This window comes from Schistocerca gregaria, chromosome 2 (assembly GCF_023897955.1).
Source record: "Schistocerca gregaria isolate iqSchGreg1 chromosome 2, iqSchGreg1.2, whole genome shotgun sequence".
Taxonomy (NCBI): domain Eukaryota; kingdom Metazoa; phylum Arthropoda; class Insecta; order Orthoptera; family Acrididae; genus Schistocerca; species Schistocerca gregaria.
In genome coordinates this window covers 585,798,220-585,824,512 of record NC_064921.1, presented here as the reverse complement: position 1 = coordinate 585,824,512, position 26,293 = coordinate 585,798,220, and positions in this window count along the sequence as shown.

The following is a 26,293-nucleotide window of genomic DNA, read 5'->3' as shown; positions in this document are numbered from 1 at the left end:
AGTATGGATGCAGATGCAGATGTAGATGTAGATGTAGATGTACTATGAGCTACTTTGTTGTTACGCAATGTACGCATAACACATATGTATCTCTGACCACTGGTTCCCTATGTCAATATAATCGGTTTTGGCCCCCCGCCGCCTGTTTCATTTCGATCCAAAACGTTTGAGATACCCGGTATAGAGGTGTGCAGGCCGGACAGTCTGCGTTGCGCCGTCGGGAGCTCCTCTAAATAGCGTGCGCGCGGGCAGGTAGCGACACCTGCCGGGATGCAATGCTATGGCGGCGTGGCGGCCGCAGCGCAGCCTACACGCGACCAGAGCAGGCCAGGGCAGGCGCGGGCGACGCGGTAACGAGCCGGCGCGGCGCTGCCCCCCAGACGTTGATTTAGCGCCAGCCGCCGCCGCCGCCGCCTCCGCAGAGGCGGCTGCTAATTACGTCGCGTGTTGCGCCGCACCGAGTTACGGCGGCAGCTGCGTCGCCGGACCGCCCAACAATGGCGGCAGCGCACCACAGTTCCGCCGCGCTGCTCCGCTGCGGCGGCAGGCCCCGTCCACTGCTTTTGCCTCGGTATTAAATGCCATATGGCGAATAGAGGAAGGTGGAGGGGAGGGGGGCTGCTTATCGTACGCTATCCAGACACCCCTGTGTAATCCGGAATTGACCACATCGTGTCACGAGAGGTGGACCCGCCACTATAAAAGGAGGTGAGCGATACACTGAGGTGAGGTGGCCTCCATCGGCTCCTCCCCCCCCCCTCCCTCTCTTCGTTTTTTCCTCTCCTTCCCCCCTTTTTTTCCCATCATCTGTCCAGGTTCCCCCCTCTGCCCTCGGATGTGGAATGTCATATTTGTGCCAACTTTCTCGTGCAGTGTTCAAGTGAGTGTTCAGTGTTGTGCGTCTTTCCAAAGTGTTGCGAACAGAAATCATGCTGTCGCTGGGTGTGAATTTTATATCGCTTGGGAGCAGAAACCAGACAGTCGCCGTGTTTTTTAATTGTCTGTCTATTGTTATTCTGCTTCCTTTGTATTTTATTAGCATCATCAACCCTTTGTTTTATGTTTTAAGTTCCACAATTTTCTTCATTTTACCATTTAAGTCACCTCCTTTATCGCCAGCTTTTATTATTTATTATCTTCATCTTTTTAAAACAAATACTGTAGGCTGAAGAGCGGCGTACTAAGCTGCTGCCAGCCCGCCCCCTTGGGAGGGAATCGAAACTCAATAAAGAAAAAAAAAGAAAAAGAAAAAAAAACCCACTGAAATGACAAAAGTCATAGGATAGTGATTTGTACTTATACAGATGCGGTAGTATCCCGCACAAAAGAAGTAAATTGACAGTGCATTGGCGGAGTCGTGATTTGTACGCAGGTGATTCATTTGAAGAGATTTCCGACTTGATTACTGCCCTACGACGGCAAATATCAGACTTTGAACGCGGAATGGTAGTTGGAAGGAGACGCATGGGACATTCCATTTAGGAAATTGTTAGAGAATTCAACATTCCAAAGTTCACAGTGTCAAGATTCTGCCAAGAATGCCAAATTTCAGGCATTACTTCCCACCACAGTGGCCGACGGTATTCAGTTAACGACGGAGAGAAACGGCGTTTGCCTAGAGTTGTCAGTGCTAATAGACAAGCGACACTGCGTCAAGTAACTGCAGAAATCAATGTGGGGCCAATCCTTTAGGGCAGTGCGGCGAAATTTGGTGTTAATGGGCTATGGCAGCAGAGGACCGACACGAATGCCTTTGCTGACAGCGCCGGCCGCTGTGACCGTGCGGTTCTAGGCGCTTCAGTCCAAAACCGCGCTGCTGCTACTGTGGCAGGTTCGAGTCCTGCCTCGGGCATGGATGTGTATGATGTCCTTAGGTTAGTTAGGTTTAAGTAGTTCTAAGTCAAGGAGACTAACTACCTCAGATGTTAAGTCCCATAGTGCATAGAGCCATTTTGCTGAGAGCACGGTACCGCCTGCAACGATTGTCCAGAGCTCGTCACCAGATCGGGTGGCCTAGTCAGACGAGTGCCGATTTCAGTTGCTAAGCGCTGACTGTACGGTTCGAGTGTGGCACAGACACCACGAAGTCATGGACTCATGCTGTGATCAAGGCACTGTGAAAGCTGGTGGTGGCTCCCTTAATGACGTGGGCCGTGTTAAAATGTAACTAAACCGAGTCCTCTGATCCAGTTGAACCTCTTAGAGACCATTTACAGACATTATGGATTTCATGTTCCAAAACAACTGGATGACAGTGCGCCATGTCACTAGACCACATTGTTTGCGATTGAAGAACATTCTGGACAATTCGAGCGAATGATTTCGCCACCCGACATGAATTCCCTCGAACATTTCTGGGACATAATAGTGAGATCAGTTCGTACACAAAACCCTGCACCGGCAACACTTCCGCAATTATGGACGGCTATAGTGATTTGGAGAGATGAGTCGCGCTATACACTGTGACCATTCGATGGAAGGGTTTGGGTCTGGGGAATGTCAGGAGAACGTTACCTGCAATCACGATGTGTAATGCCAACAGTGAACTAGGTGGTGTGGATTATGACGACGTTTGTTGTGATTAATGTGCGGTTCACGTATTGCGCTTAAGAAAATTCCAACTGCGGAATGACACTGACACATTCTATAGCATTGTGTACTGCGCATAATAAAAGAGCGGTCCGAAGACAATGCTTGCATTAGCATGACATGCACCCTGTCATAGACTACGCACAGTCCCGACCTGAAGCCAGTAGGATAACTTTGGAATGAATCAGAACGTCGTGCTGCTCCAGATCCCAGCTCCAACATCACTACCTCTTGTGGTTCCGGCTATTTAGCAAAAATTTTCAGACATTCCTCCATAGACATTCATGCACCCCAATGAAAAGTCCCCTCAGCAGATCTGAAGCCGCCATAAGGTGGGCACACCCGGTATTATCGTGACTCGATATCTTGATCAGGTAATGTAGGCATTAGTTACTAAAGAGTGCTCCGTGAGATTCCAAGTGCCGTTTCGTTACTAACTGAAACGTTTCGTTACTCACAAGTTTTGTTCTTCTCACGTAGTACGCGTTCGTATCGGATGAAGCCAGTAGTATCCGTATTCCTCCGATTCACTACTGAGATCCCCTGCTGTACTCGAACAGGACAGATAGTTTAATTTGTGGAAAGGAGCCAAAATGAGTGGCTGTCAGTTGCACTCGAACATACTACTTTATTCATTTGACAAACATTATAAGAGTAAGGAAAACATTAAAACAGAGCAAGCCAAACATTAATTTTAGAACTTAATTCCCAGCTAAAAGCGCCATTCAGTCTCACGCTTCGAGGGCAAAACAACTGTAATTTAAAAGCGGCTAGAAGCCATACATAAACAAACAACAAGGACAAATAAGAAAAGGCAGCACATCAAACGGCGCTTATAAGTTTCCAAGAGTCGGCCTGGAGTTCAAACACTAACACTCGCTTTGGTGAGACAAGCATTCGGCCCAACAATTCTCAAGCCGACGGCAACCCAACCGACAGACAGTCAAGAGACCAAGTGACATGATAACTTGTGCTGCACCCGACCAGGACACAACAGGGAGTTCAATGGAACAACGCAGAAGGTATCGGCGCCCACAACGAGTTACACATTCACATGTGAAACTACACGCCGTGCTGGACAACCACAACACGACGAGGAAAATGCACTGCCTGCGTCAAGGGCCAGGGCAGGTAACGGGAACGTTAAGGCTACAAGGCAGAAGATTCCGATGGTGCACTTCAATTCAAAATAATCAAGTTAAGTTAAACTCCAGAGGAGGGCGGCTAGAATTTCGCCAACTTGAAAACACACGTTGTTGCTCGCGGGAATGTCCCAACAGCCGACAACGAAATTCAAACGACACATTGTGTGGCTGGTAGATAAGGAAAGACTCAACTTTCGTGTCTGGGATCAGTGAGCCATGGACCTCGTAGCAATGGGACCAGCCCCTCAAACTCCGATCGCGCGTGGACGCCGCCAGCGGTCCCTGGCCAGACACGCGCCACGGACACTTCCTCGCTGCTCCGCGCCAACCGACCAATTGCCAGGCCCGGAAACGGTGAAAGGACCAAAATACGTCGGCCGATGAGACGACCAACCGAACGACCAACCAACGGTCGTCCCGATCCAATCTCCCTCCGTCGGACAGTTCATGTGTGTCGCCAGCGGTCGGCGAGCAGTGGGTGTCCGCGCCTCACCGGCCCTCCGTCCCCGACTTCACTGCTGCTGCGTCCCGACTGCACTGCTGGTGCCAGAGACACACGACGACGGAAATACTATCGGTCGCTACAGAGATGGTACGACAGTGCTCTTATCGATATGCGCTGCTGCTGCCGCTCACTGACAAGTAAGGCAGGAAGTTAGTGACCCCAGTAAATGGAATAAGAAAACGAGGCGGCAGTACCGTAACAGAAGATGACAAACACTAAATGGCGTGAACACGAGCCCTGCACGACTGAACTACCCACAGCGGACTCAGAGTAATGGAAATGTGTCGTTGCTCGCCTGTCCTCTTTCGCACGTTCGTGCCAGTGCGGTAGTTTTTGTATTCTTCCAATTTCTTATTCTCACCGGGTCCGGCTGTTAGCAGCACCAAGTACCGAGCACGTCTTGTCACTGGTTGTATTCTGTTTCCTCTCACGCAAGTCGCGTCCCGACTCGGACGGGGTCGGCAATATTTTTTACCCTCAAATCCCTTGTTTTCACACGCTACTGTTTGCCGTGCTACAAATCGCCGGCTTTAGGCAACCATGAACGTGTGTTGTGGGAGGGCAAGTGGAAGTGGACGGGACTCAGCTGGCACGTCTGGTGACCGTGTCTCACCGCTGCGCAGGCCGACCGCCGTGCGTTACAAGAGCCGCGCTGCCGGTAGTCGGCTACGTGAGGCGGTGGCGGGCCAACAACACACGAAGCTCACTACTAAGTGTCTGAAACTAACATTCAAATTTCAGCATTAGCAGATTAAAAATAAAAAGGTGCACTTTTGTCCATAAAATCAGTTAGAACACCGCTTATTCTGCTATCAACAACGCCATAGAATACAAAATGCAAAGAACGTGCTTTAGTTATGATGCAACTATAGAATTACATTTCGTCCTTATGTTAAATTGTTGACAATTTGCATGAAAGTTTCTTTTCGTACTTGAACATACCACATGAACTGCATTAATACGACAATTTTGTATGATCAAGTAATGACGTAACTGACATATATTGCGACATACAATACAACTGATTCCAAAACGACACCATTGGTATTTACACTTCGCAACAGAATTAAAGCATCACTTTTCGAAACCCCGTAATTGCCCACCGTTACGACGCGTTAGTGTGAAATTTGGTTCAAAGGTGTCTAAAGCCTTCCCCTGCAGTAGTAGAAACGCTTGTCGCCCTGGGACGTCATTCTCGTGCTCGGCAACGCTTCATACAGCGAGGTGGTGACGCTTGCCTCAACTTAGAAGTTTATGTGAGCTGCAAAGTGTGTTAACGATGCCACTTCGGCACCAAATTTCATCACAATTCTTCTCAACGCCACAGTCAATGTTGCGAAGGACAGAAAGGCCGTCACAGGCAGTCTTACCCCCATTTCACCCCTTCTTGTAATTTCTCAGAATCGACTCGAAAGGGGCCTCAAGCAATGGCATAAATGGCGTGAATATAGCTACCCCTTTCCCTTGGGCATAGATTCCCACACATTCCGCGGTCGAAAACGATAGTTCGCAGTGCGATGAGCAAAGGGAAACCGTTCTTGACAACGATTGGTTCTGCTGACTCCCTCAGACGTTTCAAGCCTTCTCTGAGGACACTGTAGTGCTGCATCCTCGAGGAACGCGTTCGCACCGCACAGCACGACTGCAATATTTGCTCCTGTGTACAAGTTGGAGCCACAAGGGACCGTTCAACAGCAACAGCAAAGTACATTTATGCTATTTAAGCCCTCCTCTTTTGTTTCGTTCTGTGGCATGATCCTGGGGTAGTGTGACATTGACATGTGAATAAAATGGTAAACAGTCCCTCAAAGTACCCGTGGTCAAGGGCGTGCTTGGGTATCTCAGATGCTAGAGCACTTGTCCTTGAGAGTCAATGGTCCCGAGTTCGTGGATCAATGATGAACGAGCGTCAAGTGACATCCGACCCGAACAAATACAACGTACAATGCCGCAAAAAAATATATCAACAAAGAAAAGGGGGTTGGCGTCTTTGATTAGTAATCAAAACGTCCTCGGTACGGGGCTCAAAGCCCGCCACTGCTTACATTCTGAATGAACATCATCAGCAACCGCAGCCAACGACTTCTAGCATAAGAAGTCACCCTCATGCTGCTAACGGCCTTGTCGTAGAGAGCGGAGGAGCGGATAGAGGAAGAGGGAGCGAAACTGCCGCTGAAAGTGGCATGGGGTTATAAATCATTACTTCTTCGCTACTGACATTATTTGCATCATATTTTGCAGACAGTATCCACATATACCACTGAAGGTATCTGCAAAATTATATCATTGTAGTAATCATTGTGCAGAACATATGATGCCGTAGAGGGTCTAGCAAAATTTGAACAGAATTTCAAGCCTTATCTAAATTTTTCTTGTTACCATGCTTGACGAATAATATTTAGACATAACCCCTTTCTAAAGTAAACAGACGCTTGAATCTGTTTTATATATGAAAGCTCGATTTTTTAAAGGCTCAGAGGTGGGGGATTTACTGGTTGTATCTAATAAGAGCACTGTATGAGTGGAAGTTATAATGTTCTAATGAAATACTAATAATTAAGCGTGAATCTTGGTTAAAGAATCACTTGATAACGTCCGCTTTATTTCTTTTTTACTTCGACTTCAAATGCTATTTTAAACGAGGAACGCTCCAGAAAAAAACCATGTCTCGGTGTAACAATACTGCCTATTGTACTGTTATAAACTTTAGTTAAAATGGTGCATATTATGTTAGACCATGGATTGCATGCAGTATGCGATGGACTATGTAATCAATAGTAGGTGTCTCATTTATCAAATAGCTGCTTGTGCAGCAAAACGGGAAATAAGAAAGGTATCAAACAATCGTTTGTTAGCTACCAGGGGACATTAACCACATGACTATCTTTCTTGCAAATTCGTTCGCTACTAAGATACGAATGGTAGTACCCCACATCTAGCCGGACAGGAATTTCAGGAGGCGGAGTCGGTTGTGAGCTTTGTTTTGGATGGCCAGGATATGGGGAGTCCAGGTGAAGTGGTGGTCGAGGCTGTGGCCAAGGTATTTTAGGGTAGGAGTGAGATGGATAGGACAGTCATAAATGGTGAGGTAGAAAGCATGGAGACGGAAGGAGCAGGTGGTGCGACCTATGATGATCGCCTGGGTCTTGGAGGGGTTCGTACGGAGGAACCAATGGTTGCACCAAGTGGTGAATTGGTCAAGGTGAGTTTTTAGGGTACGTTAGGACCGTTGAAGGGTAGAATAAAGGGCAAGGAAGGCGGTGTCATCAACAAACTGGAGAAGATGAACATGTGGGGGAGGTTTTGGCACATCAGCAGTATACAGGAGATAGAGGAGAGGGGATAGGACAGAGCCTTGGGGCACGCCGGCAGAGGGACAGAAATTACGGGAGTTGGAATTGTGGATAGTTACATAGGAGGGACGATGTGAGAGGAAGGAAGCAACGAGACAGACGAAATTGATGGGAAGAGCATAGGTCTGAAGAGGAGCCTGGGATGCCAGACATGGTTGTAGGCGTTCTGGAGATCAAGGGAAACAAAGATAATGGAGCGACGAGTGTTAAGTTGAAGGGAAAGGAGATTGGTAAGGTTAAGGAGCTGGTCATCGGCGGAGAAGGAAGGCCGGAATCCACACTGGGTAAGTGGAAGGAGGTGGTGCTGGTTAAGGTGGCAGTGAAACGATGAGAGGATGGCCTTGAAGACCTTACTGAGTAGTGAGGTGTGGCAGATGGGATGAGAGGAAGAGGTATCAGAGGGGGGGGGGGGGTTGTTAGGTTTAGGGAATGGCAGGACATGGGAAGTCTTCCAAAGGTTGGTGTAAAATCCAGTGGAGAGGAGGACAGGGTAGCAAGGACTGTCAGGAAGGATTGGGAGGGGGGAGGATTCCTTGAGGTTTCGGTAGGTGTCGCCATAATGACCAGGGTCAGTGTTGCATTTGGAGCAGAGGACAAGTGTGATGTCTTGTGCAGTGATGCGAGTGTTGATGTCTGAGGTGGGTAACCGATCCCAGTACTGGAAACTAGGGCTGAACAGGGGGACAGAGGTGTCAGTGTGGTCAAGGACGGTGGGGAAGAGGGAGTAATCAAAATGGGGATTGTCTGGAATGGAGAAGACCTCAGACAGGTGTGAAACGAAATGGTTAGCCTTACTGGGGGTTGTCAGGAACGAGTCGATCATCATGGAGGTTGGGGTAATGCGGGGTGGGATGGCTACCAGTAAGGGGGTGGAAGGCTCACCAGTATTTAGAGGAGTTGACAGGGAGCGTGGAGTTTAGGCATGTGCATGTCTAGCGCCAGTCCCGGCGTTTCTTTGCCGTAAGGATGATCCAGATGTGTCGCTGTAATTGCTGGTGGCAAGTGAGTGTATCCTGGTTATGGATGCAGTAGAGCCTGTGGGACTCACACAGAAGAAGGACGGCTGTGGAGGAAGTGTAGGGTGGTGGGGGTGGATGAGTTTCGTTGGGACTTGAACCTCCACAGTGTCAGTGATGTTCTTCTGAAGGAAGGAAGAGGCATGAGTGATGTCAGCAGGGTGTTGAAAGGTGAGGGGGTGGCTTTTGACCTGTAGGGCAATGGATTCCTGGTAGGCATTCCAATTGGCACGGCAGTAGTCATGGATAGACTATGGAGGGGCTGCTGGGCAGGTGGCTGCAGGGGTGGGACAGGCAGAGGAGATGGTGAGAAGGACAGAGAGACGGCCACTACCAATGCAATTGAGGGTGTCAACAGCAATGTGACCAAGGAGGTTGCGGGAAGTGACAATAACATAGGGGGTGGAGTTACTGTCAGGACAGGTGTGCTGTGGGAGAGGAACAAGGATACCATGGAGGGTGGCAAAAACTGATGCCACTGCTGAAAGGTGGTAGGGTTACGGCTGTGGGTGTTGAGGTCAGCGGCAATCACATAGGTGGAGAAAGTACAGTCAACATGGGAAATGAAGTCAAAGGGGAGAGGATGTGTGGGGTGGATATAGATAGTGTCACAGGTGATGGTGAGGGAGGGAAAAAAATAGGCTGAGGAAAAGATATTCATTTGGGTCATTGTGGGGTTGTGGCCAGACAGGGAGATGCATGAGGTGGCCTAATGCGACCCCACCTCGGGCTAGGGGAAGGGGATTGTCAGTGCGGTGAAGGAGATAGGGGGAGGTGCGGACAACATGGTGGATTTGGAGGAAAGTTTCATTAAGGATGAAGGAGTCAACCTGGTACTGGTTGAGGGTATCCATGAAGAGGTATTTGTTTGCAGGTAGGGAGCAGATGTTGAGGTAGAGGAGATGATAGTGTTGACATGCCAGGAGGTTGGAGGTGGTAAGGATGTGGGAAAGGGAGAGAGAGAGGCTTAAACAAGGGTGACGAGTCAGGTGAAGGTAAAGTGGGCCTGGTTGTGGGAGTAGGTGGCGTAGGTGTTTAAGTGAAAAAAGAGTGGGCCCCAAGGGAAATCTGCCAGAGGGTGTGCGGGTTGCTGGAAGGGGTGGATGTTCTGCAGGACGATGGTGAGGAACCAGATGATGTCTTCTGTCATAGGGGGAGGGTGTAGGGAATTGTTAGGGTGGATGGCCGGATTGATGGGGTGAATAGGGACAGTGAGTTCAGGGTTGGTGGGAGGGGGTTTGGCTTTGCAATTGGAAGAGTAGGTGGGATGAGGTTTGTTGCAGATGTAGCAGGAAGAGGGGGAGGCCAGATTGGGACACTGTTTAAGGAAGTGGGAGGTTTTACAATGGGGGCAGGTGGGGGTGTTCTTTCAGTTTTTGGTGAGGTGGTCGTTGTAAAGGAGACAGCACTGGTAGCGCTAGGATTGAGGAGGGGAACGGGATGGGTCGACAGGATAGCAGCAGTTGAAAATCAGGGCTCCCTGCGTGAGGAGGTGGTCGATGGAGGAGCTGGACTCTGTAAATATATGCATGAGGAAAGTAGGGCCAGAGGAGTTGTAAATACAGAGGGCTGAGCAGATTTTCAGGGCGGAGTGGGCGTTCAGTTCCGCAAACACCTCAGCCTCCGTGACTACAGGGCTGAGATCTGTGATAACAGCGGTGAGGGTCAGCGGATGTCGAGGGGTTTGGGGCTGACAAGGAGAGGAGGATGTAAGGAAAGGGGAGAGGGATGCATGGGGGCCAAAGGTGAGGTGGGGAAGGTGCCGGAGGAGATCAGTATGGAAAGAGGACGAGGATGATTTGATGAGAACAGAGTCTCTGCGAGAGATAAGTTGTGTGATGGGTGCACTGGGGATGTACTTCCGGATTTCAAGGGTGAGGGTGGGGGCATCCAGGAATCTTGGATCAGAGTTGGCTAGGACGAAGGTATACAGGGAAGGGGCTGGAAAGGAGGGAGGTGGGGTGGGCAGTGGTTTTTTGGATGAGGGAGTAAAGGAGAGGTCGCCTCTGGGCCATTTGGAAGATTTTTTGGCAGGTGGTGCCTGGGAGGAGGGATGAGGGACTGGGTGGAGGGATGGCCCTCCTGTGAGGCAGCAGGGGCAGGGGCGACATACAGGTGGGGATACATGGATGAGGAGGACATAGAAGGGGAGGAGACTGTGAGTAGGGGGAGGTTGATGAGATGGGTAATCCCAGAGGTAGCACTTCATGATGTTGCAGTGGGGGCAGGTGACGGGGAGGTGTAAATGGTGGTGGTAGTGGGGTTGTCCATGGTTGCAGGCACTGCCCATGGGTGACAGGTCGTCGAAGTACAAAAGGAACTAAAAGAGGGGCGGCGGCGAGCACCCAACGGCGTCGAAGATACACCCTGAGTGTAGTCCAGGCAGTGCGAGTTCTCGATCAGGAATGTTTGCATGGCGATAGGTGCTTCTCTTTATTACAATCGCTGTCTGATGTCACTGTTGTAAAACTTTTAATTGGCCATCTAATATGATTGGCTAGTCATAACGTAAGGGAAGATGGAAGGAAAGAGGCTAATCGTGGATGTCCATGTCGTCAACGATTGGTAGGTGTCCGCCAATCAGCGTTCGGCTTTTGGTCGGCAAGTTTTCCTCCTGGTGTGCGCGGAAGTGCACTGACAGTTGCTCTACAGCTGTTTGTGCAGATACGTCTGTGCCCCGTGTAGCTTCTGCCCCGCGATCACTCGCGGCCTGTTGGACTGGGAGGGGCGGCAGCTAGGACGCTGGGAGTTTGTAGCCATCTTCTCTGTTGACGTTGTTAGGCTGCTTAATAATTTCGATCGCCTCCCGTATTCTGCGCTCTCGCATCCACGATTCTTTCGGCAGTACTCGGGCTTTCTGGAACCTGATAGGTTGTCCACAGTCACGGTGGTATTCCACTATTGCCGGTTTATTATGTTGTTGTAATCGTACATAGCGTTCGTGTTCTGCTACTCGTAAGCTCCCTGTTTCTCCTATGTAGGCACCTTCGCACTCACACCGTAGTTCGTTATCACCTGCAGTGTTAAGATTGTTGACTACATCCTTGGTGGAACCTGTCATTTCGTGGATCCTGTGACTGCTTCTAAATATCGTTTTGAAACCTCGTCAGAGGAGGACGTTGCCTAGCCGTTCACTGACGCCTTTTAATATAGTAAGTGTACCAGTGGAAGCTTCTCTTCTTTTCCTTCTTCTCTTGTTCTGCTCTCCTTTGTTTTAGCCATCTTCCTTATGATGTTGTCGTCATAGGGGTTGGCACAAAACGTGCGTTGTAGCTCCTTTAATTGTTCTTTGATGTTATTTTCATCGCTTGTCCGGTAGGCTCGGGCAGTTGACGTATGCATAACAGAATACTTTTGAGCTGGGTGGGGGTGGTCGCTCCCCGCGTGCAGGTACCGATTAGTGTGCGTTGGTTTCCGGTACACTTTGTATCTCAGTTTACCTCCGGCGGCTCTAAATACTTCCACATCCAAAACTAACAAGGTACGATTGTTTTCAGTCTCACGTGTGAACTTTAATTGCGATGCAGGCTATTTTGTGCAGGCTATTTAAGTGCTGGAGGAAGTTTCACAATTACGCTTCACCTATCCCAATGCAAAACCAGTCGTGCCCTGAGGAAGGCCGTTGCAATTCGGCTGAAACGTCCATTTTAGTTGATTATTGTTGTTAGATTTTAGCAATGACGCGGCATAATACCCAGAAGAATTTTAATCACTATGTCCACACATAGTTTCAAAATGTCGTATGTCTCCGCGGAACCGTTGGTTTTGATGTTTACACTGGGCGAGGGCAAGGATTCCTCTTAGCTACAGAAGCATCGCAATTAACTTCGGAGTTATTTGCCATTCATCATGCTATTCTTTTTTTACGAAACCAATTTAAAAGTCGACTGGGTGCTAATATGTACTGACTCGACGATTGCCTACAGTCTCTGACGAGAAAAGCCGAAGGAAAAACTATAAATCCGTTAAAACACGATATAATCAAAAGGCTAAAGGAGCTTTTCTGTTGATTTTTCTAGACACCGGGACATGTTGGTATTAAGGGCAACGAAAATACTGAGTGTCTGGCGAAAAAGGTAGGACATGTACTTGTTTGTCAATAAAAACATCTACATCGTTTAATATATTAAAATACCTATAACAACTTTTAGGCTACTGCCATCGTCGGATCAATAACCGAAACGTCGTTACAAAGAAAGTAATACAGAAGCGATCTAGACGATGTTGTTTACAAAGTGTCCGCAATGACTGCAGGCTCATTCAGGAAACTTATTTCCTTTATTAACACAGCGTCTACTTTCCACCAACATATCCCTATCATACAGTGATTTTGAAAGTACACTCGCGAATCAAGTGAAAACGAGATGGACATGGTTAGCGATCACGGACTGTAACGTCAAATGCACACGGTATTGGGCGTTTCAGCAAGAGATCCCACGTCATCCTTTCTCAACCTCGAGCACACAAGGAAAGAAATAGTTATTCTTATCACACTAAGAGCAGGTCACATCACTACTAATAATAAGAGACATTCTAGACATTAAAAATCTTTTCACACTGTTATTCGTGCCTCATTGAAGGGGACATTGTGCATAAATACAATCGTCCTAGAACAGCTACACTGTACAAGATTTGAAAAATTAAGGATTATTTTTCTCTTAGAGTAACTCTAACTTACATGAACACTTTTGTTGCCAAATAAATTTGCCATTTCATTCGTTTTTGTGTCTTTTTAAAAGGGAGCTTTAAAAGTTGTGGAGATTTTAAATGTTTCCTTGAGTATGGAGGGTGCCCTAGGATGAATCGTCGATGTTCAGGGATATGACAGGAAGGATGATTTGAAGCTAGGAACTTCGTACGGACATTTTGTGGGGGGTGTCAGCGAGAAAGTGTTTCGTAAACGATTAGAAATTATATGTAATGTTTGTTGGCAGTCCTGCTTCCATTCTCAAATACTGGATGAATAAATTCCGGGTATTTGCGCGCCATCAGTTACGCTGCTTCAAGATGTATAGCAAGGCGCGGCCCCCATTGAGACAACACGATAATGCAATACGGCAATGCTATAAATGTCAAACATTATTCAGCTGTGGTTTCGTGAACTCTCCCAACGTGCACACATTCCACAAATTCTACAGATTGAGTCCAATTTCCACTTTCTGGAGCAATAGCAAGTAGGAAATTTATTCTGTGCTTTATCAGAGTAGCTGACAGTAGCTATTCTGATAATGCACGACACAAATTTCCTACTTTATATTTGTCCTGCTGTGAAACTGCTTACGACACAAACGTAACATAGTGAAAGTGCGTGAATGACGTTAAAAATAGCATCATGAAAAGTTAATTCTTTTTCTAAGACCACTCAGATTGTACTTTATTGAGCACATAAAAATGGATACAGATTGATTAAGTTAGGATAGTACTTAACCTGCCGGAGTGGCCGTGCGATTCTAGGCGCTACAGTCTGGAACCGAGCGACCGCTACGGTCGCAGGTTCGAATCCTGCCTCGGGCATGGATGTGTGTGATGTCCTTAGGTTAGTTAGGTTTAATTAGTTCTCAGTTCTAGGTGACTGATGACCTCAGAAGTTAAGTCGCGTAGTGCTCAGAGCCATTTATACCATTGTTTTTGTAGTACTTCAACAACTGTTCGATTTCGCTGAGTAGTATATGAATAAGTTCGAGAGGTGTTCTGAAGAAACATGAATGCGTAGATGTAGACCTTGTTTGTGAAGAAATGGAATAAACTCGTGATGTCAAGGAAAATACTGACGTGGCTTCCTTGTCAATGTAGTGCTGCTCATTCAGGAGTAACATAGACCCAACGTCACCAACTGATGACTCCCTGGATCTTTTCATTTCGGTAAGATTTTCATTTCCACCTTCGGCTTGTATCGGCAGCAAACATAAAAGAGAAACACGAGGCAGCTCCACATTCCGCATAGCAGACCACAGCATGTTGCCTCACATGCGCTGTGTAGCTGCCAACCTCGACACGGGCAAGCTCCAGTATATCCCATGTATTTTCTAGAGAATGAGAAGAGGTATCACTTACCTTTCACTGTTAAAAACAATTTCGGCATGTTAGCCATTTTTCGCATACACATCGGAGAACATGCACAAACCCCAAAACGACGGTTTTTAATATTTTACGCGAAACGTAGAAGTTTTACTGAGAAACTAACTGCAGAGACGGATGTAGCTTTGGGTCATCTACATAACACAGCTTCTTTACTATGCACATCGCCGTGTATCATATGACACAAGCCCCAAGGAGTGACGAGCAATCGATGCTGTGCCAGGCGATAAGACAGAGATCGTGTCATTCCAAAGTGAACCAGTTAAGTCACTTGCACTACGTTCCTATGCACTCCACTTGTGGGAGCTGCTTTGTGTCGTATCACGAGTCACATTACGTATCATATTTATAGAAGGCAGATGGCCCTCGATACGGTGCATGTTGGAGTGACGAGCCGGTTGGTGCCGTGGCACACTGTTGTTCGACAGAATGTTTTACTCAGTTCAAAATGCACATCACATTGTTAGCAATGTGAGGCAGACACCCTACTCCGGCACCTCTGGACAGCGGCGGTTGGGTCCAACCCCAGAAAGCAGAAGCATGTCTACGTGCTCAGCGTTGCCGATGTCAGGCTGAACAACGCCCGGAGGTCTGACAGTACGTTACGGCCTTGGCGTCAGCAGCGTTCTCCTACTTCTGGTGCGGTGGCGTCCCACTATGGAACGGCCGCTCCCATCGACTCAGTCCCTCCTTGCGCCCACCTGCAGAGGCGAGCGAAGACTGCCGTGCACAGCACTTGACCAGCTGCCACTTGGCAGGTGTCTGGCGACATCATGTGCACCTCCCACTGGGATGCTGTGCAGGAGGTGGTTCGCCTGACCCGGTCTCGAACCCATGGCTGCAACTGGTGGTGCCCAGTCTTCTTGCCGTCTAACGTGGGCCTATCGTCGTGATGGCGCTGCTCGATTCCAAATGAAACTGACTCAAAATTCACACTTTACGCGGCTCTGGAGCTCATTTGTTTCTCTAAAACCTAGGCCCAACGTCATGTAACTCACAACATGGTCTTTCCGGCGATATTACAACATTCTGATTCTCGTCTTCCATCACCAGTAACAAAGCATTGCGTTTTACTTGCGCGAACTTCCCCATTGTTTCTAGCCTTACTGGATAGATGTGCACCGTGTAACAATGAAACAACGCATGCTTGTCCTTCACTCATGTTTACAACTGTGTACTGCCTATTTTTACTTCCTATGGTAGTAGAAAGGCAGGTCTGGCTGCTGGACTCTGCTGCTACTGTAGCTCTGGATGTAATTTTCTCTGAACCTTTTGAAACTTCTTTATTTAAATGAGTGTGACTGTACTTAAATTGCAGAATGACTGAAAAGATGAAACTTCTTGTTTATTTGATTCTGAAACAGCTGAGTAAAAGTGAATGTACTGAGCCTACTTTCTCTTTACTTTTTCTTATCATGTCAACACTGACCCACAATATTCTAGCGCAACGCAATCTGAGTGCTCAAAAATTTACAACCTGTCTTCAAATAATTAATTCAAAAGAATGGCCCTGACTAAAAAGAAATCTTAACAATAACCTACACGTATCATTAACACTTACCTCACAAAAATCTTCATTATGCGAACTACTGCAATACAGCGAGCGTCAATACTGCCAGCAAAATAAAAGATTCTAACTATCAAAGCCACTATCTATTAATAGGCATGTGGTTAGCAAAGGAAAGATTTCGTTGCAAATCAAATAATGTATTTTTTTACCTTAATAATGTGACATCCAGATCAGACACGAACAAAAATCGTCATAGACATCTAGTACATCATGACTCATGCGGCACTACCCCTATTGCTTACTGCATCTGTTATTTCCATCGTGTATACACAGCGAGAAACTTCTTGTGCACTTTTCACACCTTCCTAACTACGCCATTACTAGTTGCTAATTGCGACAGTAAAATACCTTTTTAACCTCCTTTTCTCGTTCCACGGTTTTCATACTCTGAGTCCCAAACTTAACGCCCATCTATGACTAGACAATACCACATCCTGCTGCCTGGAAAACAAAATCCTTACGTGCAGCGCCCCTACTACGCCTCAGGCGAAGAGATAAGCACCAGCAGAACTAGCATTCTTCTTCCCTCAATGTCTCCGAAAGGTAACCTGAGAACACAGACTGTTATCAGTTCCCCCTCCCCCCCCCCAGCCCTAAGAAGCTTCCTGTCTCTTGAAAGCATCCCTCACCAAATAAAAATAATCTGTACTATGACATGCTGTAAACATACGTTTTTATCCAAAATTATTTGAATAAACAATACAAAACATAAAGAACATAATGAAAAACGTTGTATGATGTACATGGATTTACTTCTTCTGTTGCTCATTCTTATTTTTTGCTTCCTTCCTTAGTTTCACTAATATTGTCCCTGGTATAATTTCTGATGCACATTTGAATGGTCGTTGATCGTTGATCTTGCTGGCAATTATAGCTTTACGTTCATAGGTGACGTGATTTCAATTACTTGGGCATGCGTGGTACCGTGTCACAAACTCCTTTGTCTTTCCTTTCTGAGTATACGGACTCGACAACGTCACCCACTGATCCACCCAGAATTTAGGTAACTTTCCTATCCACTTTATTGCCTCCTCTTGCCTTTCGAATGATTTGGTGTTCGCTTGTTGAACCTTCTTCCAAACCATTTTTACAAACTCTCGGACTGAGTCTCCGTCACTGTTATGTCAGCAAGTTAGTAGTGTGTCAGTCCTACATGAGAGTACAGCATGTTTTGAGATCCGTCTTTCGGAACGTAGTAAAATTATGTGCTGCTATGCTTGATACACTTACGACTTGTGAATTTATATGAGTTATACGATTGCTGAGTCACAGCAGGACATGTTGCAAGAATCTTTGGCAATTTTCACCCTGGTGTAGCTTTTATCTATTGTACATTAGGATATGGAATGAACGGTTAAGCAAGTATGGGCGTAGCTTGTAGCGACTTATTTCTGCCACCACTCCTCGCTTGCCTCGACTCATTATTTTTCGTCATTCCCATTCTATATTCTCCAACTGATGTTTTACATTTGAAAATGACTGACGTAATTCGTTGAAACCAGTAAAGTAGCCCCTATCTTAAAAGAAAAATTTTATGTTCTGTGGCTATGGCTTCATTACTGTAGTGTCAAGTGAACATTTAACAATTCTCTTGGTACCTCTAATTTCGAGGGTTCCTCACGTATGCATTTGCTCTTCAAATCCAGATTGATGGTAGTTGAAATCAATTTCCTTACAGAACGATGGCCGCCCGTTGTGGCCTAGCGGTTCTAGATACTTCAGTCCGGAACCGTGCTGCAGCTACGCTCGCAGTTTCGAATCCTGCCTCGGGCATGGATGTGTGCGCTGTCCTTAGGTGAGTTAGGTTTAAGTAGTTGTAAGTCTAGGGGACTGATGACCTCAGATGTTAAGTCCCATAGTGCTCAGAGCCATTTGAACCATTTTTTTACTTAACGATGGGATAAATTTGCTTATCTCATCTACAAATTTTCGGCCCGATTCGGCGGTTCGTCGTGCATCGTCAAGTTGACACATTATTTGAAATTTCGTTATCTTACGTATTCTAATTCTGTAGCACTATCTGAAGTTTTGCAGTCATCCACGGTTTCCCTGGAAATCACTTTAATGTATGTCGTGAGCAGTTTGATGTACATACAGTAATAGGAAACATCCATGTACATCCCGTAAATTGCACCGAGAATCCTTGAAACATGCAAGTACCAGTTCTTGTAACTAGTGCGGCTTGTCCTCACTTGAATATCCGTAGTTTTTCTAATCCTCTCCACGGTAATATTGCTGCTGACTGATTCGAAACCCGTTCAAAATTTTTTTTTCCCGTTTACTACTGTCACGAAACCGCTCTACTGTTCAGGAAAAGTTATCTCCATAAGGACACCGTTACGGTGTGGCAAATGGCTCCATACTACTTTAGTAGAGCTGGCCATGATGTCTCCTTTGTTGATGCTGCTGAGTCTTGTCCATGTGGCTTCTTGTTGTCTAGGCGATCATTCCTTTGCTGCTCTGGGCCCAAGAAGAGGTGCGGGTTTTTTAATTATTACTGGACTATCGAAAAATGACGCAGTACTCCACGGTTTCTTTGTATCAAAAACACATTTATTGCCAAAACTATGTACACAACTACACTCAACCGTGGTCAACACTCAAGTTGCCGTAAACCCGTTGTAGACCAAAGATCACGGGCGTAAGCTACAAAGAACATACAATTCCAATATCGATTATTGATCGCAACACCTAACTTAGTATTATCTTAAGCAAAAGCTTTTTTAACATGACTTCAGTGTATAATAAAATAAAATGATGTCTATTTGTCAGTTCCATTACACTATGCTGCCGATAATCTTCCATGCACACTTTCACGCACATTTTCCACACAGTCGAACGTATATGACACCATACATTCCACTGTCTCATCGTGCAGAAACGCTATTATTTCGTCTGCTACTTCTTTCCCACTCTGTAAAATTCCTTTGGTACCTTTCTGAAGAATTTCTCACTCTGCGAAATTCCTTGCGTTCCTTTCTGACGGAATGCCAACTTTGGAAACTGTTGTTGTAGATATAAGGCAATGTTTGGTTTGGTTATCGCTGCCACTGCTCGGCTTTGTATCAACACCACTAGCCCTAAAGCACTGCTGTGAGTTACAGGTCGACTAAGCAGTTCACCCATGCTCCGTAGCCTCATGCTGTGTTCAACATTGCGTACCTCCAGTCCCTCTCCCTCCTGCCACTGGCAGTCAATGCTGTGGTTGCATGGTAGACAGTGCTGGGCGTCGAATGCTATGAAAGTTATTGGACATATGATTTCTCGCACTCAAGGAGTTTATTGTAAGTGTAATGTATTTTTTCTTTATTCAGACTTCATCTACATCTACATTTTCTCTTACAGATCGCGTGACAAATCATGTGCTCCAATTATTGTTCTTTTAATTGTGTAATCATTGTGTCTGATGTTGATAACAAACAAAAAAAAGGTTCAAATGACTCTTAGCACTATGGGACTTAACTTCTAAGGTCATCAGTCCCCTAGAACTTCGAACTACTTAAACCTAACTAACCTAAGGACATCACACACATCCATGCCCGAGGCAGAATTCGAACTTACGACCGTAGCGGTCGCGCGGTTTCAGACTGTAGCCCCTAGAACCGCTCGGCCACCCCTGCCAGCGCTGATGTTTCAACCTTTGTTCGGAAGATCACTATGTGTTGCCCAAGTTGAACTCAAATAATAACGAAATGGGTAATTGTTGAATGCTTGTGTCTTCATCAATTATGCCCCGCTCGCTCATGACTTGTTTTTACGTACTCTGGGCGAGTTGGGTGTTTAGGTAACTGGATACATTTTCTGCACAGTCGCACTCAGAGAGCACGTATCACTCTACATACTCTTGGCTGAATAGCTATGGATAAATGCTGCTAAGTATGATGTAGAAAGCGAGATTGTGTGCTGGGTGAAAACTTATATGCATGGAGAATTATCCTTCGTTCCCTATTTTTCCTGTTTTGACGAGATGTTGACGACCACATGTCTCAGGTCCGATATGTCTCATTGTTCTCTGAATGTTCGTATGGTTGTAAATCACAGATGTAAACGTTTCCCGTCCTATCACTGAGTATATGTGTGCATGTTAAATAATTTTTATTCGATTTGTTATGTTGCTTAACCACTCCGAACTCAAGGCTGGATCCACTTACAATAGGGTCAGTCTTTCCGAAGCATTTTGTTTTCCGAAGGATTTCGTTCTGATTTGTACTATGTAATAGCCTATAAAATGTATTATCAAGGAATCCAACTGAATGTTAATTTATGTATCCTGTATTTGCATTGGAAATCTGTTATACTTGTTTGGAAACGTATGTCGAATTACAATAAATTGTCATTGATGATATAAAAACCTAGATATTTCCTCATATCATACAATTTCGACCCCTATCTGCCCCTACGTCACTAGCATAAATTGCCGTGAAAAGGGAATAAGATTTAAATTAACGAATCCTAAAGCAATAATCGCAACGTTACATTTTTGTTCCATGTTTGCCAAAAGAGATCCAAATTATTCGTTCCACATATCTTAGGCATTGACTATATCTGATAAAATAAATTATTTCGATTTTTCGAAGCAAGCGTTAGAGTTGAACGTGACTTTATGGAAAAGCATAACATTCATCCCAACTAATGAACACTCACCAGCAGGCAAAGCTACGAATAAAGCAGCCTGTAAATCAGTTATTGACCGTTTTAAGCTCTGCCCAGTGAGCTGTATATTGTGCCGTGGGAATATATTATTACCACTACTTACTGTTGGAGCTCATATGAGGAATATAGCAAACAGTATAACTTGGCTTACATTTTGTATAAACCAAGAGTCATACTTTACATCAAATGCACGAGGGCGTGCGAGTGTGTGTGTGTGTGTGTGTGTGTGTGTGTGTTTGTGTGTGTGTGTGTGTGTGTGTGTATGTGTGTGTGTATGTGAGGGAGTGTGTGTGTTTGCTCGTTTTTGTATTGCTTGTAAAAGGGCTACATATTAAAACAGTAGCCGTAGTGTGTTCTTTGCTGTTAAGATTTATTGGCATCATTACTCAGCACAAGGCCGGTTTTGAGCGTCAGACGGTTGCCTCTTCTGTCGGCGGTGTCTTCACAAAGAGGCCATTATGATCGAATTAGCTTTGTGTATATTGTCTTCGTTTAATTAACCTCCAGTTGTTTGCCCAGTTTTTATTTGACGCTACCAAACTTTCAGATTCCTTATCGGCAGCTATACGCGTATATTTTCTTTCTTTTTTCTTTTTCGGTGTGTAGAATACAGCTAAATTTAATCTATATTAATATCTGAAACATAATAAAATTTACTTTGTAGCTGTCCTTCTTGACGAGACCGAATGTTTTGTACTATACAGGTACACAATCGTGACTTGTTAATCAAAATACAGAAACTTCCATAGATGTTTCTGTCACAGACTCACTTTTTCGTTAAAATGAATTCACCATTTCCCTAAGAAAAAGCTTACGAATATGTTTGTCTTCCCCTGAGATACGAAACAATAAAAACAATTGTGCACTGTTGAGTGTGAATAGTCACTGGCAGACTTAAACGAAGATGTCTGCTGCATTTGGCGTCTTAAACGCTGCTTCGACACACTGTAGCCTATCTTTACTTACGGGCAGAATAAAAAGTGAAAAAAAAAACATTGAAATCTTGTAAAAAATATGCAGTGCATAAAGAAATATTTTCCTCGGGAAAAACACGTCATAAATGAGATGGCACGACTCAGTTACTACTATAACAATCATCACATAGTAATCCACTATCGTAATATATTACACTGCCTTCATAGACTTTCGCAGGCCATCGTTTTTTAGTTTCCCTTTTGGTGTATCAGGCCCTGGTGGATACTGTACATCGTAATTGTTTGAAAGCATTTTTGACCGTGAAAATACTATACAGATTGTCACATTAAAAAGTTGTTAATAAGTTAATTTCGGACTTCGTAGAAAAGAATACACAAATTCGACTTCGTATGAGTGCAGTACTTAGACAACACGACGTGACAATTTATCGATCATTCTGCCCTCAGGAAATATGTCCACAGTCCTGACATATAGATCTGTAACATAAAACTCATTTAATAATATTAATATGTTCTTGCTAAAAGGCTCCTACAATGAATGTAGACACATTTTCCAGAGAAGCGGTAACTATGATTCAGTAAGTGAGATAGTACCCAATTACACATACCTCATATCGTCTCATATGTAACAGTTAGAGTGAAGTCCAAGAAGAGGAAGTCCTTGATCTCCAAACCTTTGTTTTAAGAAAAAATTGAAAGAGATCGTCTTTAACGTTACTCGTCTACACTGTGTTACAACCAATATTAAGTCCCTTATCCTTGACCTTATATTCATTTTTATGACATGTTTTTGAAGCAGAATAATTATTTAATCGCAAGAGTTTAAAAAAATGAAGACTAATACATTTTGTACCAGAAAAATAATCCCTCTTTCCAAGATACGTTCCCCTGAATTATGCAAGGTGTAGTTCGAAGACACCTCACTTCTACGATTCAGTTGAAGTTCCAGCAACGAGGCGTTGTCTTTTGACTTGGTTACAAATGTTTTCTTTCGACTGTAATTTGCTTTACAGATTAGCAGATATACCTTTACGCTCAGTAGATTTGAGCCACTACCTGCTCGCTTGTGAAGTCTGGAATTGTATTAGCTGTGGAACGAAACGATATTTTGTTTTTTCAACTCATTCAGACACCGCATCATGGGAAACAGACCGGTATAGCCCCAGTCTTAACCTTCATACTCCGTTATTACCCATAATTCCTGATTACAAAGTTATTTAGCAGTTAATGCAGTTACATAAAATGACAGATAGTATAGTGTAATTTATCGGTGTGTTAAGAGCAAGGAACGATTTTAGTAATCAGTTTGTGAAACAACGCAGATCAGTTTAAATGGTCTTGGTACAGTAACACATTTTGATGTAATTCACTGTTAATGTCTACTGTGTCTAATAAATTCAGTATTTCTTGTGCTATTTTTTTATACTTTCATCTGCGATGTCTATCGGAAAGTTATGTTTCAATTCGACTATATTATGGTATATCTACATATATAGTTTTTGCATAATGAATTTTTATCCTTGTATTTTTGTGTTGGAATATCAAAATCGTTGCCGTGTTATGAGCGCCTTCGATAGACGGATTACCATGACGTCGGCGAGTTAAGACACTATCGGGTACCTCTAGCCCTTCAGCTACGTGCACGGCTCACTGTTGCCGTCAGAGGATCACTTGGAAGACGGAGTGGTGCTCCGTGGTCTCCAGTGATGAAAACAAGATTCTGGCTCCAAAAAAGTGGTAGCTGTTTGCGCGTACGACAGACTTGATGAGCGCTGTCTCTTAGAGTGCATTCGTCCAAGACACGTTGCCTCACCCCAGGCCTTATGGTGTGAGATGCGATAAACTACAACCCTCCAACCCTCATTCACCTTTGGTGCGTCTGGACAGAGCGATTTTTTTAAAATCCTTGTTCCAATGGGATAGTGTTCGCCCACTCACTACCCTTGAAACTCAACGTGGTCTAAAAGACGTGCAGCAGCTTCCCTGGGCAGTACTTTCTCCGTCCTTGTCCCCAGTCGAACAATATTATGGGAAGAGAAAGGGCTCGCACGGCTCATCAGCAGACAACTGGATGAGCAGGTCGAGCATACATGGCACAACTTCGCCATCTGTACTATCGACTGGATACCGGAGTGAGCGCCTACAACGCCGCCCGCTGAGGCTGCACGCCGTACTAATATGCATGTTTCAGCGCGATATCTGGTACTTCAGAACAGCCTATGGTACTGATCTGTAAATGTAATCATTTCGTGTACTCAATATGCACTGTTGGAATAATAAATCTTGAGTGAATTGGTAACCTCTAGAAGGTTGTGTAAATTTTTTTTCGGAGGTGTACGTTGTCAACTAGGAGAATTTTGGGTGCAAAACATACCAACGTGCGCAGTGTTCCAATGGAGCTGAACCTCCCTTATGCAATGACACATGAGCTGGGCTGCTGCGAGACAAATCGCTCCCCGAAGAACTCAGGTACTCAGTTAAAATGTTATACAACGGATTTTATTGAACGATATTAAAAAGAGGGTGGCTCTAGCACTGAGTCTTGAGTATTTGCAATCCCAAAATTCATTATTAATTAACAGCATGAGGACGGGTTTCACTAGGTAAGAAATTAAAATTTGGGCCAAGCATACTTAATTTTTATTAAAAAACGTTCAGTACATAAAAATTAATGTGGGTATTACGCAGAATTTAGTTGAGCACAAGAAAAAGAACATCTAACTCAAACATGAAATTAATTTATAATAAAAACTGGTAAGTTTGGCGAAGCTGTCTCACAAGGAATTGATGTCGGTGCTAGTCAACTTCGTCACATGTTAATTCAGCAGCACATAGTCGTGAATGGATGGCAGTGATTATGTGATCGTACCGGAAAGAGAAGTGAAATTAAACACGCAGCTCTTTCTGCCTGGCCAAGGACGAGGCTAGGGAATTTACTGGAGTGCCGGAAATTTCTAACTTCATTCGGCCTAACCAGCTGATGCCACTTCATATCCTGAGCATAATCGAGTAGACTGTGAATGGTGCCGAACGATGACAATGGAATTCGCCTGTCATTTCAGGCTGCGTCAGAAGCACCGAGAAGTATAAAGCACCAATCGTCCTTCTCTAAGTTCAAAGTGCAAGTACTCCTTCCTCATGTCTCTGCTGCCAAGTGAAGTCATCGGGGCTCTACAGCGAAGAGCAGTTAGAACCACGCCTCTTGCGGTTGCTCTGCTCAGAGTTAGCATCTAATAATGGCCCACCTCTAACTGATAGCGTAATTGTTATGTTACTGATTTTCTCCATCCAATAACTGAATAAAAACCTCTTTCCATCTAACAGCATGTTTCGCCTGTGCTGATCTGAGAATTTTAAATACGTGCGCCTAAGTCATCGTCTTGCTTCTCTAATCAACCAATGCGCAGTGCTTTTGCGTACAAACATTCAGAAAACGCCTCCTGGCCTCCCACTCTAGCTGTTCTTAAAAACGTTCAACGTAATTCTTTTTTCCGTGGGTGGAAAACAATCTCCCATCACACTGCGTCTTGGCATCTGTTTATCACAAAGCAGTTCCTCCAAATGGTGAAAAAAGTACGAAATGAGTCTGAATAGTCTGGCTTCTTCCAGGAATGGTTGGTACATGGCGACCTGTTCAAATGTTGCCCGTTCCACCTGTCTTCTGAGGACTCACTGGGCCAGGTACAATGCTCTCAGCAGAATGTATTTTAACGGAAGGTCCTAGCAATAAGAAAGCCGTTAATTTGCTACGGTGAGTCTCCACGGGTCACCAGTTTTAGCACTCTGTTGGACTCCCACACTGTGCAGTGTTTTCTAAAGCATGAGATTCAAATGGGTCTGAGCACTATGAGACTTAACTTATGAGGTCATCAGTCCCCTAGAACTTAGAGCTACTTAAACCTAACTAACCTAAGGACACCACACACATCCATGTCCGAGGTAGGATTCGAACCTGCAACCGTAGCGGTCGCGCGGTTCCAGACTGTAGCACCTAGAACCGCTCGGTCACTCCGCCCGGCAAAGCATGAGGAAAATGTTTGATATGGACACCAGAAAGTCGCCGAACCAAAGCAATAGGGGATGGCAGCGTAGCAGCCACGCCCGGCTTGGGTCAACATCTCTTCCATCTCGGCGAGTCCTTCGTAAGTCGGCCCTGGCCCCTAGAGGGTAACACAGGGGGGGGGGGGGGGGGGGGCTTCTAGGCTCGCGTCCCCTGGCCTGTCTAACTGCTGGCTTTCCATACTCTCAGCTCGCGCAAGCAAAAGATCTAACATTTCAAGCACAGAAACTCAGTTAGAATATAGAGAAAAGGATTAAAAGTTTTTTCTACATTTACGATCGCTTTTACTGTTCTGGTAAGTTGAATAAAATTGATCTGTCTAGACATGACTTTATTCGATGTTTAGTCGGATTTGATTATTCAAAAGTGTCAGGTCGGTGACGGCTTGT